The sequence below is a fragment of the Micrasema longulum genome, unplaced genomic scaffold (assembly GCF_059751315.1).
Source record: "Micrasema longulum isolate JH-2025_06_02 unplaced genomic scaffold, ASM5975131v1 h1tg000508l, whole genome shotgun sequence".
NCBI lineage: Eukaryota > Metazoa > Arthropoda > Insecta > Trichoptera > Brachycentridae > Micrasema > Micrasema longulum.
This window is the reverse complement of record NW_028277705.1, coordinates 845,273-865,912: the sequence shown is the minus strand read 5'-3', so window position 1 is coordinate 865,912 and position 20,640 is coordinate 845,273. Positions and strand designations below refer to the sequence as shown.

General features: G+C 33.2%; 1 protein-coding gene across 6 annotated transcripts in view; it reads right to left on the bottom strand.

Moving 5' to 3' along the window:
• The window catches only part of mrj (DnaJ heat shock protein family (Hsp40) member B6 mrj), a 125,812-nt gene that overhangs the window by 61,207 nt on the left and 43,965 nt on the right, over window positions 1-20,640 (bottom strand). For 4 of the 6 annotated variants that reach the window (XM_088227516.1, XM_088227519.1, XM_088227517.1 and 1 more), the window contains exon 2: window positions 5,878-5,964. The gene's annotated coding sequence lies outside the window, so the exon portion shown is untranslated. Of the gene's footprint in view, window positions 1-5,877; window positions 5,965-9,989; window positions 10,094-20,640 lie in introns of all 6 variants that reach the window. The other 2 variants (XM_088227522.1, XM_088227518.1) reach the window with 1 other exon arrangement.

The window sequence follows — 20,640 nt, the reverse complement described above, 5'->3', positions numbered from 1 at the left end:
AACAAACCGACACTTGAAGGGACATTACACTATGCGTATAAACAATGTGTATTTTTTAAAATGGCTTATTAAATGACACGTTAGCGCAAATCCCCTAAAATAATCGGCGTGTCAACTAGCAGTTAATATGTACTTATATGATTCATTTGGTGATTGCAATGAAATATGATGAATACTATTATGCAATCGTCATTCGTAATTCATAAAAAAAAACGAAAGATGGTGTGTAGGCTACCTTAAATCAATAAAAAAATTATACATTTAGAAAATTAGTAGATTGTCACATATGAAGTGTTTTGATAAATATTAATAAATTAGTTAATATTTTCTCAAGTATGTAGGTAATCAAGTAATAAAATACCAAAATGAATTAATAATCATTAATAAATTCTATAAAAATAACCATGATGATTATATTTTAGCGAAACCTTTAACTTTACCTCAAAATACACTCCTCTGAATACAGGATAAATATTTAAAAAATTGAGTGATAATACCATGTTTTATATGTACACCCTTATTAAGATATATATTTTTTTTAAATAAAGAGAATAAATATAATTGGTATGAGACCTTTGAAACATTATTTACAAGAAATCATACTTACTATTTATATTGGTTCAACATAAGCATTTAGTTGTATGTTTTATTTATTTATTTATATACGGCATTTCTGCCATTTACATATATGTGGTATAAAGAGTGCTTAAAAATAAAAATATTAAAAAAAAAAACAAGTATGAAATATTAATATACTCGTACTGTACACATTATTAATTACTTGAAATACATATATATTTTAAAGAAATTATACAATAACAAAATACATTAATCGATCAAATTATAACTATTCCAATCCAATCTTCTGAAGATGATTTGCTCTTTTTGATGAAAATATGTTGGTCACTTTATTTTTTAAGTTAGGCAGAGATAAACTAAATATTTCAAAATGTGATGCATATTCATTCCCGGTATTCTGTATATGGGAAAAGGGTACTACTGACATTACGACAATAATCAATGAACCAAAAATTTATCTGTTTATAAATATGTCAAATTAAATTTATTTATACTAACGTTTACAACATACATATTATATGTTATAAACGTAAAATTTATAAACTTAATAATATATATAGCCCGGGAATTTTAGGTTTTAAAATCAAATGTTTCACAACCAGCTGATTTTTTGCACGTGTGTTCTAGATGTGGTACTTAATTAATACTCAAAACTCCCCGCCCCTCCCCTGCTTGCGTCTCGTGATATTTTATTCTACAGGATGTGCTGTGGTATATTATATACTTAAAACCGTTATAACTTTTAAACGAAAGAAGCTAGAGTAATTTGAAGTATGGCGTTTTTATCACAAAATAACGTTTTTATTTATCACATAAAAACATTGGTTGAAAGAGCGGCGTTGTTTCGCTATCGAGGAGTAATTAAAATACGATTTTTGCTCCATGTGACGGCGGCGCTTCCCAAATTCTGGAAAAGTTGCAATATTTGCGCGATAATTTGCGTGCCTTGAATAAAATAAACGGGGAATTGAGTTGACAGATAAAAGGCTTCAGAAACAGCTGTAAACAGTCGTGGCTAAAGCCTAGCTTCATCTGTATCGTCTGCGTCTGATGAAGAGGTCTAGCGCGGAAGTGATTCGGTGTTGAAAAATCGACAAATGTCATGTATATGTGCAACTCTCCACTGCTTTAACATCTAAAAAAAATTCCTTTCCTTTTCTAAAGAATGCCGATGTATGTAGTGTCACAACCAGACAAATAGCGACATTATGAAACTGGTTATGAAACATTTTATGTTTATGGCTATTTTTGATCTAATATTCCTGGGCTAATAACAATTTGTACAAATTGGGTACGAATGTCAATAAATCAATTATAATAATTTGGAATATTAACTATGTGTGAACACAAGAAAAGGTTGAAAAATAAATAATAATAACTCAAAAATTGTCAATTCATTATTGACCTATTTATTTCATCCGCTGGTGTCGCGCGTAGTCTGAATTAAAAATCAATGTTACTTTTTTCATTTATTGGATGGACTATATTATACTTCAATGAATAATAGACAATTACAATGATTAAACGTATCGGGAACATGGGTAGAGCAACCGAGCGATCAGCTGCTTTATAAATATTCATAGATTCGATACAAGGTCGCCATTCGAGTTCAGAGATGAATATTTAGCGAGCGGTATCATTTGGTTATTGGCAGCGATATACCAGTGCCTACGTTTAATATAACGATATCGGAGATGGGAGGGTTCTTGGAGTACTCCGACGCCTTTTTAATGACGATTGAAAAACGATAATGTACATGACGAAGGGCATGGTTAATCGAACGAACTTGTTATTAGTAAAGATAAATTATGTAACCCACTCCATTCAAATAATACCTCAGATAAATGCTAAATGTATGCAAGTACGTGGGATGGAGTGTGACGCGATAGAAAACAGAATCTATTAATAGCAACTTAAAAACATCAACAGATTTTAATTCACGGGTGACTAGAAATTAAAGGGCATGTTCTATAGTTGGGAGAGTTGTAAAAGAAGACCGTGAGATGTGTCGGAAAGCCTGAATACATTGAAATAGAAATCCAGAAATTATTCCAGATTTTTTCCCAATACAAAATAGACCTTAGTTTTCGTATACATATATGTATTTAGGTATTTTAAAATTGTTTGAGTAAAATTCTCATCGTTTAATTATTCTCAGGGGTGCTATTCTGAACCACTCTCGCGGCACGAGAAAACCGTTTTTCATGTAAATACACGAGATAATACGGCCGCGAGAGCGTTTGGAATACCAGCCCAGGCATTGGTCGTTCCTAGGCCCCGATTACAAACGCTATCTTCATCGGTAAATATAAAGAATTAAAAATTGTAGATAAATGGTAACTTCCCATCGTAATACGGGCCCTGTTTGTCATTATAAGGTCTGTGTTGTTTTCATTAAATTTATGTTCCATGTTGTGATAAAATAAATAATATCTACATCAGGAAAAGTATTAAAGTGGCAAAATAAACATATCACGCCAGAAATTATGCACAGAGTATATTTATCCAAATATTTTCAAAACAATGCTCTCAATAACATATTCTTATGCGACGATATAAATAAATGTATAATTTTAAAACAAACATTGTAATATGTATTTTGATAATTAAGTTAATCAGTAACTCACGAAGGCAGTTGAAAATGTTGGGATAAAAAATTACAATCGACAAACATCGGTAAATTTATTCGTGTACAATATTTTGAGTATTTCCAAATATTTATAGACAAGGCCGGAATCCACTCCCTAGGGAATTACGAAAGTTGAAATTTATCGCGACAGAGAGGGAATATATTTTTGAGAAAGAAATATGCAATTCTAGGCATTTGCGGAGATTATGACCAGATTATAAGCCCAATTTATAATTAAAAAAATCATTGACATTTGACACGATCGGGAAAATGATCGCATCGTGCAATCGCCGAGTGTCGGTATTCTGTATTCTTAGCGACTTTAAAATTATGGTTATTCGCTTGCTTATTAACGGTTTCTCGCTAATTTACTAAGTACCTAGTACCTATACAGGATGTTCTTAAAACCCTGTCACATCCGAAACCACGATGATCAGCATGGACAAGAAGGCATATTAGCATATTTTAAAAAATATTTAGAACAAAGATTTTTTTTCAAAATAAAATATTTTAAAAACAAATGGTTGCTTACTTCTGCAGGGAAGAAGCGAGGGGGGCGTGGCCGCGCGGTCCGTGGTGTATCAGACTCCCCCCCCCCTTTTTTTTCCCCCTGCAGAAGTAAGCAACCGTTTGCTTTTTTGATATTTTATATTTAAAAATTTTATTCGTTCTAAAAATTTATTTTAATGTGCCAATATGTCTTCTTGCTTGTACTGATCATCGTGGTTTTGGATGTGACAGGGTTTAATGAACACCCTGTATACAGCAGTTTTTGATCGATTCTAATCTGCAGCGCATTGACATTTGCAATATAATCGTACCGGGTGCAGATTTTTCACACATCTTGTTCCTTGTCCAAATCTACCACCTACAAGGCAACCATATTAGAACCACCGTTGAATTTTCAAAGTGCACTGAAACCTCTTTTTACACGGGGATACGTTCCACGCAGAACCGCGTAATAAAATTTATACTAAATACAGAACAATGGTGGATAGGATGATAGCAATGAAACCTTTGCATAAAAATCCTTTAGGGATATTTTTTTTTTTATTAATAAATTAAATATCAGCTGTTTTTTTTAATGGGGAGATAAGGCTTGCACGTATAACTTAAATAAAAGTACAGCTTGCCCACCACATACCGCACACCGCATCTGAGAACATAAGTCTCCTTAGCGGTGCCCACATACACGGAAAATTTGCTCGTTGTCAAACGAGAAAAGCTGCCTGAAGGAGCTCTCTGAAATCTGGTAGCCTTAGCATCTTTGTGCTGAAAGAAATTAATCCAGAAGTACATAATATGTACTTCATTGGATTGAGAAGAGAGGGAAGTGAATTCTTCACTGACTGGGATTAAATTATAAATAATATAATAAATAAAAGTACATTAATTTATTCAAGGTAACCGATTAGAAATGTGGAATCAGGTAATGAGAAGTTTGTTTGTTGTTTGAAAGCAGAGAGAAAGAGGAACCAAGGAAAGAAAAGCAATAAAAAATATTTATATATAAAATAAAATGAAGGGAGAGGTTAGGGCTTGAAGGATATAATATAGTAATGTTTCAGATGTTTCATGAAGGCGGACAGAGAAGGTGCATTTTTATATGAAAAGGTAGCTAATTCCACCTTGACTAACCAAGTCTAGCACCTTAAACAAAAAAGGAATTGCTGAAAAATGATGTACTATGTCGAGGAATAGAAAGTGCTCATTTAATTTCCGCACATAGGGCATTGCATTGGTACACCGATCGCAGCGAATATTGATCATTTTTGTTATATTAATGTAAGACGATCAGGCTTACGCTTCAGATGCCAGTTCAGGGACTAAGACATATTCTAGTGTAGAAATACCGCTTTGAATAAATATTTCATGTCAACCATGACGGGAATCGAATCTAGGACCTCTTGCATGGTCGGCAAACAAGGCGGTATTACTATTACGCATTGTCAAATTAATGTTTGAATATTTTTTTGTTTCGTTTTCGTACTGCGTTATTTCGAAACCTTGTAAAAATAGGTTCCTGGTGTAATAATTTTAAGTAAGGGAAAAAACTTTGTATTTATTTTCGTTTGTTGTGGTTCTTGATTGAAGAAGTATCAAACCAATGTAGCAGCCTTAACATTTGATATATTCAATCTCGATTAATATTATATTATAATATTATGCATATAAAAACATAACTGTATCGAAAATTAACACCGAGAAAAACATATTATACAAACTGTTGAATGATTCGTTTGACCTTTTCATCGGGACTTAGAAGCAATTAAAACATTGATAAATATCTTAAGCAGATTATTTTTACCGATAATACGATTGTACTTTACTAAGTGGCGAAATTTTCGCATCACGAGTTCGCATATTTCAATAACCATGTAACATTAAATTTCCGTTCCGGTTTTCAATCAAGAGTTTCTCACACACAACACACCATTATTAGATTAAAAATGTACTTTCTTTTCAATTGCCTTGTTGGTTTCATATTTCCATATAAGATTAAAGCGCTGTGAAGGCAGTTATTACAACTTCTTTCACATATTTTATTTTTTATTTTTAAAGCAGGTTAGAATTCGAAGAGATATAATCACGCAAGTAAAAGTTAGAGTAAGAATAAAACGAAGAGTGTAAGTAAATATATTATGTGTGGAAATAAAATATTAAGATACCCGCTTTTGATGTACAGCCAACAGGAAATAAGTTATATCCAATCCAAGATCATGTAACAAATCAGTCTAATGTTGCGGTCCCCAACTCTGAAAAAAAACAAAAAACAAAGATAATTACAAAACCATTTTATGTAGCGTTGATATTCGACATATCGATTCCTGAACACTAAAAAAAACAGAATAAATAAAACCGAATATGTTAACTTTTACTTGGTGGGATTTTTGTATTTGCACAAATATTTCTTGTTTTGATTCATTATCATATGTCTGTACTGATCTATATATATTTTTTTAATAAAAAAAAAAATGTAACAATATTCAGAACTTACGACTTCTGCGTGAAAATAGCACAATCGCCCAATTTTAAATATCAAGATACGCTACAATTAAATATTGAATTATGGATGTAGCGTCCTGTGCTATGGATGCGGATAGAGATATGCTGAAATGACGAAGACTCGTATTCTTAGAGAATGAACTGTCTGAAATCAATATTACTATTTTTATTCACTGAACACACTGTTACTTACACTCTACAGGTTATCCAGATGTTAGAGATAAATACCAAAATCGCCTTAAAATTACACATAGAAAACGTTTTCAAAATAAGACTGGAAGTAAAATCTAACCGATTATTTTGGAAATGAAATTTAAATAGTTTTACAATGAAACTACAATACGTATCGTCCTATTTAAATAAACGTATCCATGTTATAAACAAAGTAATTTTTAAAAAATGTAGGTGAAACAATTTTTTCAAATACAAACTTCCAAAAATATCCAAAAACACACATTTCAAAATAAAAACACACTGACATATTTTTATGCAATTCAAATAATTTGACGGGTTGCGGCTCCGTGGGTAGTGTCGTGGACTCCGGATCAGGAGGTACGAGGTTCGAATCCTGCTCTACCACACCCTGTTTCCCAATTTCTAAAACGGTATTTTTCGACAAGAAGAAAATTTAATATTTGAGTAAATAATACGAAAGTAAAAGTTTATTTTAAAAATTATACACGCTACTAAATAAAGACCCGAATACAAATTAAATTCAAATAAAGTGGTTATCAAGCATCGAGCTAAAAGACCACCCAAAATAGTAATATAATAATAATAATAACTTTTAATCGTGTAGTTGATGTCGATGGGTATATGTACGTGCCAGTGGCGAATGGTGGTTTTATTTACAGGTAAGCTAAAAAAAATTATCATATATTTGTACCTACATAGGAGGTACATAATATGTAAGTAATATTTACTAATGTAAGTAATATTTACTATAAATTGATATTTTTCTGTGGTTCTGTGTGATACGATAACTCTCATCCATGAAATCAACTCAAACTATGTAAATTCGCGATATATTATATTATATAGATATATTATCCATTACTTTAATACACAATTCATTAAAAAATAAATAAAAAATACCACTATGAATTCAGTCGATATTAGGTATTCAATTGAAATGTCAACTGGCCGAATTATTCTAGTAATTAATAGTGCTAAAAACGGCCGCGTGGAGCGCTATATGTCCCGCAATATGATGCATGAAAGTAATTATGGTATTATGTCAAAAGTACCATCTCAAAGAAAAATAGTCCTTAAGAAAAAATGTTTGAAATACTGTTTTCAAAATCAAGAATCTTCAAATAATTTGTGTAATCTGCAAGTTTAGTCTAGGAGAAAAAACCCGCACTGGGGTTAATACATTCAAAATATAGTATACTTATTTGTATGAAAAAATAAGCTGGAATAATCGGATAGTTTATTGGCTCACCGCATGTGCTGGGCGCGCTTTATCAAAATTTAGATTTATATTAGGATAAAAATACAAACGGTAGAAATAATTTAAAACGAATGTTAATTATTTATTTGTTTTTCTGTAAATAAAGTTACAATAAAACATTAATATAGTTAGTCAAATATAATGGTAAGCTGCGCATAATCGCTTCTATACACGGTTCGCCCCTGGTACGTGCGAGTAATTGTGAATTTTATTGTTATTTTACTTTTTTTTTAAACGTTAGAATAGAACGCACGATACATCTTATGTTTTATTGTTGTAATTATTATCTCTATTTCTCGCGTGAGTAGATGAAAATAAGAACATTAGAAGGGCGATGCAAAATTATTTAGGTTATGGAAAAAAATAAATAACGCCTACAAAATTACGAGACGGAGGAGAAATTCATAGATAACTAATAAACGGAGAATTCCATTAACGGAAATCAAATGAGATGTGTGATTGGTTATTAAACCTCAACAATCACATATTAGGTATAAGTGGGACATGAGAAAATGCGCATGTGCGCTGCAATTCTATGAAGAGACCACCTCGGCGCACAAGACACAAGACACGGGACGCGCCTTATGGTGGGTCCGATAATACGATTTTGCTGTGTACATAGGTGTTATTTACACCCAATGCAGTGCTCACCAAACAAATGATGTTTTAAAAATATACAGAAATTATCTTCTGTTGACATTCCGTTTTTTTTCTTTTCGAAATTGTGTTGAAGCACTTTCGTACCGATTTCGTTTTTCAAACTAAGGACAACATTTTTGTAGAAATGTCTAAAATTATGGAGATCTTTGACACACCCACTGTATAGTGGTAAAGCATTGAAGATGTTAGGATTCGTTCTGCGTACTGCCAGGGTTTTCGAAAATATCGGCGTACGCGCTTTGGTGCGAAGTATACTCGAGAGTGGCTCGATGATCTGCGGGCCACATGAACTGCGGTACTCTCTTATGATAGAGAAATACAAAAGAAGTTTCTGAGATATCTCTAAATGAGAATGCGGGTGTTAACCTTGGCTCTACCCGACCGAGTTTCTCCAGAGTATGTTTGGCTACAACAGTTTAGAGAAGGAACGTGTATTTGACTACATATTGGTATCGATTGTTGCGCGGTATGGTCGATAATTTTATATTATGATGAGCATTGGTTTGTATGTTCCTGATCACTCGAGCCGATAACTGATAACCTAAGACAGCGTCAGCATAGATTGTTTCATATTCCGATATACAGGACCAACCTGCCGATGGTTATGCCAGCTGAAAGGGATATCGCTATGCTGAACAACATCGCTCTGGATGTTGATCTCTTCCATGCATCTGAAAGGGTTTTCCCGGAACAGGATTCTCATATTATTTTAACACGAGTCTCTTTTTGTATTTTTTGTCTTTAAATAATATGCACGTTTGTATATGTTATTTTAAACAAGTTGATCGAATACTGTAAAAATTGAATTAAATACAAGTGTACCTACCATTTATAACAGAAATGCGTGCTGAATATATGTCCTTATAAAATGTTTCGTCCACCTCGCGGTCTAGGTCAGCGCGTTTGCCTACCATGCAAGGGGTCTCCGGTTCGAATCCGGACATGGTTGAAATGAAATATTTATTTATAAAAGTGTTTTTACACTACAATACTTCGTAGTCCCTGAAGCGTAAGACTGATAATCTTACTTGCATGTAACAAAAATGCTACGCTGCGATTGTTATACCAATGCAGTACCCTGTGCATCATTGAGTTCGGATAAGAAAAGATAAAATAAAATATGTTCTACGATTATAATATATAGTAGGTTAGATAAAATGACTCGCCTACAGTCTGTACTGAATGCCGCAGCGAGACTTATTTTTGGAATCTCTAAGTTCAGTCATATCACTCCACTACTTCGAGAATTACACTGGCTACGTTTTCCACAGAGGGTGGAATATAAACTCCGTTGGCTTTTGTATTAGTCACTGCACAAGTCTGCTCCAGAATATCTAAGGGAACTCTGCATTCCAGATGAACTAGCTGACAGACGTCTTACGCTTAGATCAGCTACATCTACGTCGAAAGGAAAAGTTATTATACCTATACGCAAACAGCGCACTAAATTCGGCGAACGCGCATTTGCGGTCGCAGGCATTACGGCATGGAATGCTCTCCCAGCAGAGGTCCGAAACTGTGAGAGTGAAATGATGTTTCAGAAGAAACTTAAAATCCATTTGTTCTCTAAATCATTTGAATAAATCCTTAGCATGTGGTGATAAAGTACAATGTTTTTCTTAAATTAAAAATAAAATAAAAAAAATATCTTTATAAACTCACTTTGTAAAGCGCCCTTGAGGTATTATATTGCGAAAATGGCGCTATATAAGTTATCCATCATAAGTAAGTAATTAAATCGGAGAAATATCATCACGCTCAGTGACCTAGTGAAAAACAGGGAATGAAAGTGTTAGTTTTTAATTTAACAATTCTCTTAAAGTAAGGTACAATTATGGCTTTAAAATAAATGAGAAAAAAAAATTTTTTAATCGAAATTAGTACAAACGTCTAAAATTGCGAGCGAAAAACGAGAGAAAATATCCATCGAACCTAGGTGGATAGAGGATGCTGAATTTCCTTCATTAGATGCCAACAAATTTTGCATTAAAAATATTGGAAAATAAATGAATGTTGATAATTAATTTGATTCTTGAGTTTTTTTTTTCAATATTCAGTGCTCATACTCATTATTATAAAACTTTGTTTAAGTTATTGTCTCCTCGTAGCATGAAACTTCTAGCCATTAGAATACTGTCCGGATGTAGGAGCTTCAGTGCCTTACGTTACGAATACTGATCAACTTAAATAACTATATGCAAATATTGAGTGTTTTGTGCCTTTACCCACGTTATAATACTCGTATGTAAGTAGCGAGAAGAAAAATAATAAGTTTTTCAGAGGTATATTTACTTTTATGTTTAATAAATGTTAATTTTGATTATAAAATATGTGTAGGTATAGTAAAATATCAAGCAGATGTATTAATAACTTTGAAATTAGCTATTAAAATCGATTAAATCAACAAAATTAGAATATTCCAATATAATTAAGATAAGAAAATTCTTCTGGGACGCTGCCGGTAGAAAGTTTTATTAAAATAAACATTTATACAGTACCAAGTTTGGAATTACGATATCGTTGTTAAGAAAGGCCTATAATCTAAACAAAGAAGAATTGAATGCACTACTTACAAACGTAACGAGGTAACTAGGAATGATATCTTCTAACGTAGCGCAAAATCATTTCACACGCCCAGACCACATCTAAATATCCGACACAAAAGGAAGCAATTTGACATGTGCTCGGGGCAATCGTGTGAATGGAATTGTCAGTGGGAGTAAGTGACATTCGTTCCGCGATACGTTTAAAGGTGGACCTAAACTATCTCTACGGGGAGTCTTACAGTATCTAGTACTCAGTACCTAGATATTAAACACACCTGACTTAATGAAAACCACATATAAAATCTCAGAGTCGTTAGAGGGCCTTTCTCTTTTGAAATCACTTTGGAGAGTGTCCATTTGAATATTTAAGACAAACTGTAAATCCAGTATCAATACCACAACACTAACTCACATTTTTTTTAAATTAGAAGATCCTCGACCTAATTTGTTTTTATACTGAAACGAAACGAGATTTCGTACAAATAGCGAGCATTGTTAGTGTATTTGAACTAATAAGGTACGTTACGTGCGTCGAAGAAAAGCGTCTTTACTTTATATTTTTCGCGAGTGTCGACCGTAGACAATATTGGAACGGTGCAATTGAGAAACCGGTGACAGAAAATCTTTACAAAATTATGCGTGTTCATTCTTCTTTTGCTACGCTTTAAAAATATATAAACAGACGAAGGTCTTCAATTGAAGCGTAGTGTTTATCGTATGCCATCGTTAACAAAATGCGTACACTGGACAACCGGCCGTGACTGGCCCCAAAATAAAAAGATAATGCTTGCCCCAAAACGGTCATTTGCCATTGCATAACGCTTCTATTCACGCTATTGTTGCTAAAACTAATGACTACAATTTATTACGGTTGATAATTCAGTATATAGGAATAATAAAAGACTACTGTTAGGCCAGGCGAAACTTAACCTATGTTATCATAACCACACAAAAAATATGACCAAGCTTCTAATACACTGGCCAACATTGGTTTTGTTTCCTTCACTTCAAGAGTTAATTTGACTAATTTTGGGTTGAGATAAATAAATAGGACAAACATTATTATTAGCCCTTGTTTCTGTGATATGCAACAGATGGAAGTACATTATTTTAACGAATTTAAAGAAAACTATACATTTTAATTACATATATGACGACAATATTGATGGAATAATACTCGACAGGTGGTTGGACCTGAAGAGAATCATGTGATGACTCCGCGAGATCTCTGTCTTTTGGCTTGCCTCTTGTAAGTGAGTTCCGGAGCATTATTACACACAGACCAGCAGTAATCCGCAAGCATTACTTCATAACAATGGCTCTAATGTTATTGTATTACAGAAATATCCCGATGGAATCTTTCTGGCTGACAGCTGAATCACAACTAGGAAGCAAAAAGTCTTGGTTGGAGTGGAAAAAAAATATTCTAAGGGACATGTTGCATTAAAATCGATGGAAATTTTGCAGAAGTACTTTAACCAACTGAATGTAGTTATATCTTTTGTTGCTTAAAAATCCACAAATCTTTTTTTAAGACTTCCCAAGCTTCCTTATCTTTCCCTGCCAAAACTCGATCGTACGCTGGATCCTTCACAAGTTGTCGAAATTCTTGGCCAACAAAAATACTTATCTTAACTTTTGCATCACTTAATCAGGGAAATGTGTATCTTGTAATGCCTGGGCTTGGTTCATACCTTTGTTTTTTTTTTCATTAAACCCAGCTTTGTATGAAGGAGTAAAAAAAAACTTTTTTTTAAGTGATCGCCACAGATTTTCCACTAGTGTCTAGAATATTTGAAGGAGTCGAGGAAAGCTATCATGTTTGCATAAGTCTTCTTCATGTAAACTGCATGGCCAATAAATAGAAAGAAGACGAGTGTCATTTTGAAGTTATACAGCTTTTAAACTAAGTTTGGAGGAGTCTATGTATAGCCTCCCCCAAACAGACAAAGTAATCTCTAAAAAAATACATGTCGCTGTATCTCAAAAGCAAGAGCTAATCGGTCATTTTTATAGCGATTTTTGAATTCAGTAGCTAGAAATACATAAAAATAAGATATTTTTTAGTCCGAAACATTTTCATAGTAGCTAGCTTTTCAATCAACGTCCGTTTCAAACATAAATTATCATTTAAGAAAAGGCTTTCCATAACATGTAAATTAAGAACTTTTAGTGATAGAAAATTCTGGTTGAATACAAAACACTACTTTCCAATAAGTTAAAATCTTTTATACTTTTGTATGTACATTGAGTTCACTGACATAATTTTGCATTTTAATTTAAATAAATAAAACCTTTATTTTTCGTCATCCCTTTGATACTTAGCAGCGATCGGTTTGATTTTAAATATATGTAAAGTACAAATAATTGAAAAGAAGATAAGATAAAGGTTATTAGCTCGATTTACTGCGCACCGATGTGTTGCATAGGATTTGATTAGATAGGTACTTATAATTACTTCAATGGTAATAAAATCATTACACGGTGTTCGAATTTTCACACAGAAGGATGTAAAAAAGACACGACAAGTTGCGTGCGCTTTCTCGATAATGGTTTTTATATTATAGTTACTAGAACAATCGTGTGACCGCGTCAATAACACGATTTTATTATAAAAGAAATGTTAAATGTTCCTGCGCTTACAATGATATCAGTGAAAGTATATATTAGTTGTAAGTACATTACAAACGTATTATTCTTTTTTACAATTGGACGATTTGGTACATATTCTATGTACGGAAGATCTTACAAAAGGCAGAAGATAATCTTGATAGGTGTTTTGATGAAAATCTATTGTTCACCAAACGAATACTTTCTGTTTGAAAATATCTAACGAAATAAGCATCTTATCGGGGACGGCAATAAATTGATGTAAGTCAATCCTTTTGTGTAACTCATAAGTCATAAGTAAGTTAGGTGTTTCAGTTCTTTTTTTGCAGCCCTACGGGAAATTGTATAGAAAAAGTGTTTTCTTATGCACGGTAAAAATTAGAGCATTAAATTGTACGGCAGTTTCTTGAAAATGTACGAAAAAAATAATTAAAACGAAATACTTTGAACAACGTCACTATTTCAACGCGAAGCGGAAGAGAACTTGAGACGTCACACGAGGAGTGATTTCGCAAAAAAATTATTTTTTTAATCATAACGCTGATAATACAGATACACATTTAAAAAAAAAATTGTTAAGTAGTCTATTAACAAATAAATTAAAAACCACTGAACTCCCCGATTAAAGTAAATTACAGCACACAACACCAAGGCTTTCGAAAAGCGCATTGAATTATTTTGATCTCGCCGGGAATCGAACCCGTAACCCTCCGCGAGTAAGGCAACTGCCCCAATGTTAGCTCTTAATGTAGATAATAACCGCTTAAGGACTACGCCAAAGTATACTCGGGTGGCTATTATGCGCGAAAATTCCCACACCCGAGAAAACTCGGGCAAACTTTACATGCAGAAAAGACCACTCCCGAATATACTCGGGTGAAAATAAATAATGCTACGAGCCACAATGTTATTTTTCTAGTTCTTTGCATTTATTAATTCATTATGATTAATAAAAATGAATATATTTTATATTTTTCGTTTATTTCTTGAAACACACTATGCAGCAATATCAACTTTCAGTCCCATTTTGGGTCTGAAATGGCTTTTATGAAGGATATATCGAAGTATACTGATAGAATTCATTAAGTATTTATACATTTCAAATATTTTATAATATACGTGAAAGATGTTGATTTCAAATTTTATGATTTGCCTAGAATACAAATTACTCTTTCAAAGCTTTAAAAAAAATTCAAATAAAAGAAAAATGTGGGAGAAATAATGCGTTGAAAGAATAAAAAAGCTTTAAATACGATTATCTCGGAACTAGCTTTAATGACTTAATGCATTCTGTCAGTAAAGCCTCGATATATAATGTTCAGTAAAAAAAAAAAATCCCCGAAAAAAATTTTTTTTTAAATTTCTTTACTGATTACTGAAACGGATAATTTATTCTTCTTCATCGCCTTGCTACTAAGCAATTGGATGTGCGTCGTTGTTTCCAGGGATATCCATGGCCTTACTGTAACTAATTCGTTTCGTAAATTCATTCGTATCGTATGAGAGGAGACGAGAGCGAATTATGGTTTTGATTGCGTTAGAATGAGATAGATATATGACGAACGAACGAACTTACGAAACGAAATTGTGACAGAATAAGCCTGCAGGCACTAGGCGTATGATACGCCTAAGTTGAGAGCAGCGTTTAATGAGGACCCCGTCAATTTCTCTGTATCGTTAGTTATGTAGAAAATTTAATTGAATTAATTTCAAAAATACAATTCACTATCATGAAATGAAGTATAGTATATCTTGAACAAATAAAACAAGTATTTAGTTGGATTCCTTTCAGCAAACGTGCACAGAGTTATTTACATCATAAACATGAAGGATGTGTGCATGTAATCTAGTTTAGCACTAAACCATAATAACTGAGTTACTAGTTGCAATTCAATTGGGTCCAGTTTAGGACGCAACCAAAACAAATAATAAGTTCTCAACCGTAAATACAAACTATGTTATTAGAGCTAGTGCCGTTTATTCTATCAAAACACACTACAATTTTGGAGGAGCACTCTTCCGATCGACGGGTGATACAAAAATCACAAGTTTAATATAATTTTGACGTTTTTTGTAGATATTTCTTGATAACACTCCATAGTTAATGATTTTCATTTTATTAACATGAACGGCAAATCTGCCTTTTACAAAAATTTATAATACTAACATATTTGACTTAATGTTAAAAAAAAAAAAAAACATAAATTTCCTTTTACCCAAGATTAATAAAAAAATGTAACCTTAAAATTATACAAGATTTATAAAAAAAAAACCTAAAACTCATACAACATATTTAGTAGAAAGTTTAAACAATTTAAGAATAAATGAAAAAACAAATTAAATAATAAAATATTATAAATTAATAACGTAAGTACTGTTTCATACAGCTGGGCAAAGTGAACAAAAAATTGTATATATTATGAAATGTATAAATAAATAAATATAATTACCATTCCCCATCTTCGAAAAAGTTCAAAAGGTTTGTTCTATAGGAACAATACCCTACACTAAATATATCCGATATGCGGGAATAACTATTGCTGAGTTCATGAAGTCTGTTCAGTACGGCATTACAAGTATACACCGTCCGTGAATTGTTGCTACAAAACGGTGGCACCTGTCTAATCATTCATCCAGGCACCCTGAAGTTGATGAGAGATAACAGTGCAGGGCAATCCCATACTGAATTTACAATTTTGAATAAATTTAAAAGGTCTATATTTTGATAAAAATATGAAAAAAAACTCTTGTTGCTACTCAGGCGAAAGCGCGCGTTGGTCAAATTAAACTAAGTGAAACTTAACTAAGGAATTTTTTGATATATTTTTCAAATTCATTACGAAGTAAATCCCAATTCCACCAATAAAATTATTAAAATGTTCGCTAAAAGAAAAATGTCTCAAGTCACGCGATAAGTTTCGTCACATAAAATATTAAATAAACTATACATGCAATATGAGTTATGAAAATTATAAATGAATTAAATCAGAAAAGAAATATTTTTTTTAAAAGTTACGTCTCCCGCGTAGAGTAATTAAGTAAGCGCTGAAAGATGGTGTGTTAGTTATTAGGACGCTCTATTTTCACTTTTCACGTTTTCAGCATCGTCATTCATGATTGTGTATTGAAGCGGCAAGTTTCAGTCGGAAGATGTATCTTATTAGGTCTTGGGTAATAAATAGACCGGCCACGGCTGACGAATCTTGGCCCGTGCAAACGGCGAGTATTCTACCTGAGCTTAAAGTTGCTCAGATGGACTCGCAATATTGTTCATTTGTATCCCGACGATACGAGATTATTGAATCATTAAATAAACAGGGTCAAATGAGATTTAAATAACATTAATTATAAGTTGACGCGAAGATGTAACGGAAACGATAATTAGCAGATTACAGATACATGCAAATGTACTGTGGGAAAATTTCAACTTTCGACGGACAACGATCTAATCGAAACCGGAGGATTAGATTATCCTACTTCAGTAGGTCAATAAGAAAGAGGTAGATTAGATTAAGTATGGGAAACTAAATTGAGGCTATTTCGAAAAGGGTCGAGCGAACGATATAATATATTAGAACAAAGGTAGAAAACATTATTGGCTATTAGATAAATTCGATAAATTGATATCGTCGATTACACAGGGTCGAGGAACCCAGATTGGATACTAGATAGCGTCACTATAAATGCGCTAAAGATAAATGTACACATTAGCGCCGATGGCATGTCCAGAACACGAAGGACACCATTTTCTCTTAGTGTAAGAGGAATAATTGGTTGAAGCGACAGCACGATTTTCAGCTAGTACCAAGATAAAAGTGGCATGAGTGGACGGTTATTACCCCGCCTCCGAGACTAGTAGATTCTAGCGTGACAGCCAGTTGCGAGTGCGCGAAGGACAACGCGCGTTGGGTGTGGAGCTATAACCTGCCGGGATGATAGTACATAGTGCGAGTGCCGGAACAATGAGGAGTGTGGACACGAAGCTTCGTACCACGGCAATCAGAACCGTAAATGAGTACCGCGTGCCGCCTCAAATGTAGGATAGCACCCATTCACGGATAATTACACTCCATGCAAATGAAGTCGTGACATGAGTTTTTGCCTGTAATTAACTCCCTATATCGATTACAAACAGATACTGGTAAATAAAGATGATTCTCCAGTCGCAACCGCAAAAGATGATAACATTTCACATGACGAATTAACCCCCCGAAAGGCCTAGGCATTTTTTTAATACGAGATTTGAAAACATAAAGACTAAATTATGGATTGAGGCCTAGTTTTCTACTTGAAATAAATCCAACTTCAAATTTTGTATAATTAATACAAAAAATAGCTTCAACATGTCACAAGAGAACATGGCCATTGAACTGAGAATTGTTAGCAGTAAAAATTAAATCAAAATCGTGATTGGTTCGGACAACTTACTGTACGGTGAAACTCGCAACAGGCAGAATCGATATAAAGGTAGCTCAAGAAGACCTTTTCAAAACTAATAATGGCAATTTGGTTCCTAACAATGTGGAGTTCACCGGGCAGCTATGTTAGGTCACGGTACACCCAACTAGGCCACTGCACAGTACTTGCTGCCCTCGACACGATACACAAACAACACACGTCACATAACAGCACTTCACAATGTTGTTATAGTAAAATGTCACGTGTTCTCGTCCAACTGTTCGAGACTACAAATATCCCATGGGAGCGACGATTGTGAAATCTCGTAAAAACAAGAATTACAATCTAAGGCCAAACTGTTTATTGAACTTCTAATAAAAGCGTTTTCAATGTCAGCGAATTACAAAAATAAAACGCGCAAATATTTTTATCCAACGAAACAAAGGGAAAATCATTATGTTCAGGAAAATGTCGATCGGATTGGTTGAACGCCAAGTTTAATAGGAAAACATTACAATAAAAATAAAATCACCAATCAAATTTAGACCATTCCGGATTTAAAATAAGTAATGTTGAAAATATAGACTAACTAAATTCGCGAGGAAACCTTTGTTGCAATAAAATTACAGTGAAGGTAGTGTAGATTTACCGCGCTGCAGATATTTGTAATGTAACGGTTAGGAACATTAGTTACATTGTGAAATTTAGAAACTTTAAACAGATTGTAATGAAAAACGAACGTGATATAGGACATCAAATTATTGAGAACGATAACTTTCAAGTGCAAGGTACCATAGCGAATAAAGGGGAAAAAAGAAACCAACACTCCGCGTGCCATTCGGTCGTCAGTAATTTAATCATATTTTCGATGTCGATTTGGAATGAAAAACCGCCGATTCGATAGAATTATCGATAGTTGTGGACGCGGAACTACGAAGAAACCGCAAACGGGCGCGGTATCCTCTATCGAGTACTAATGAGCAGTTAGGGACAAATAGGCAAAAAGAAACGAAACACCTCGATTCGTTTCGCGAGTACAACTTTCAAACATTGTGGATGTGACGAGACTGTGCGGTCACTTTATAGGCGATGTACGAGTATCGGCACAAAGCGGAAACACAACAAAAACAGTATAGGTACTCTTCGGGAGTTAGTTTTGCGTGCTGGCGAACGTTATTTTTTTACGGTAAACAAATCCTTTATTAAATGGGCATTGCGAAATATTATAGCTGCCGCGCCCCAGGACAGTAAATTTTTCAATAACAATAAAAAATCGTGCTAAGGGGGCGCTTAAACTTCGATGCAAAGGGTAAATATGAAAAATTAATACATACCGGATTTTTATTTACATTTTATGTTTTTACTGCTTCTATAAAAATATTGCTCGGCTAACGTTGAAAGACACAACGCAGACATGGTAAGGCAAGGCAGATGAAATAGTTCCGACATACCACATTCACAAGATGCATACGATTTGCACTTCATTAAACCAGATCTTCCACTTTGGACCGCGTCAATATTCATTTATCTCCCCAGATCGTCGTTTAGTCGGAAATTGTTTACTTGCCTTATGTTTCGAAAAGTAGTATTGACATAATGCCAGTAGATTTCTCGAACATAATCATCCGATCTGACTACGGCCGTCAAGCAATTAAAATACGTAAGAAGTGTGTCAGTCAGCAGCCTACTGTACTCTGTAGTGAACCGAGAAAACTGCACGCTCCGGAATACAGAGTAAACGACAGAAAAGAGATGTTACAGATTTATTTCACTTTTTAGGAAACCGTACACATTTTCTCCACCTGAATGGAAATACATAGGAACTAAATAATTAATAAGTCAACTTATAGCGCGACATTTATTATTAAGCGCAAAATTTTTCACAAAGCGTTCTCAAATAATAATAACTTTTGAAATAATATTTGACCAACAACGATATTATTTGATCCATCAATCTTAATTTTCAATGCAAATTTAATGCACAAGGTGATTCTAAGTTTAAGTATAAATCAAATTTGCTAACCAAATAATAATTATTTAAATGTGCATAAAACATGATTTCCCCTGATCGTTTAGTTCACCTTCACCTGAAATATTAATATGAACGATGACGAATCGCAAACAATAAAAGCCAGATTTAATATACTATAAATATTTTTGAAGTAGGTGGGTAGCGCGTACGATTGCTATAAAGTAAAATAATGAATAATCACGGAAAGAAACATTTTTACGACACAGAATGTATGCGCATTCGGAAGAAATGATTTTCAAACAAGTTTATTATGTATTTATTGTGTATGCAGACAATTGGTAGAATTCCATATTTAATTTGGTAATGTATCCAAAATAAAACAAGTTTATTATGTATTTATTGTGTATGCAGACAATTGGTAGAATTCCATATTTAATTTGGTAATGTATCCAAAATAAAACAAATTAAATGTCACCAAACTCAATCTGTTAGAACAGCTAGAAATAATAAAAAATGACAATAACCCTGCTAATATACTTATAAATGAACAGTTAAACCTAGTTCATTCACCTTTACTTAATATTTTCAAAAATAAAAACTAAATTATTTATAATTGTAATCTTGTAATTGTAAATTTGTTATTCCATATTATGTACGAGTATAATATTTTTTACTATATACCTACTGAATATATAAAAACTTGTAATGTTCCCAATAAATTAAATTAAAATGAAATAATATTATAAAATCTGAATGTATTTTACCTTAGTTGACATTAAACATGAAT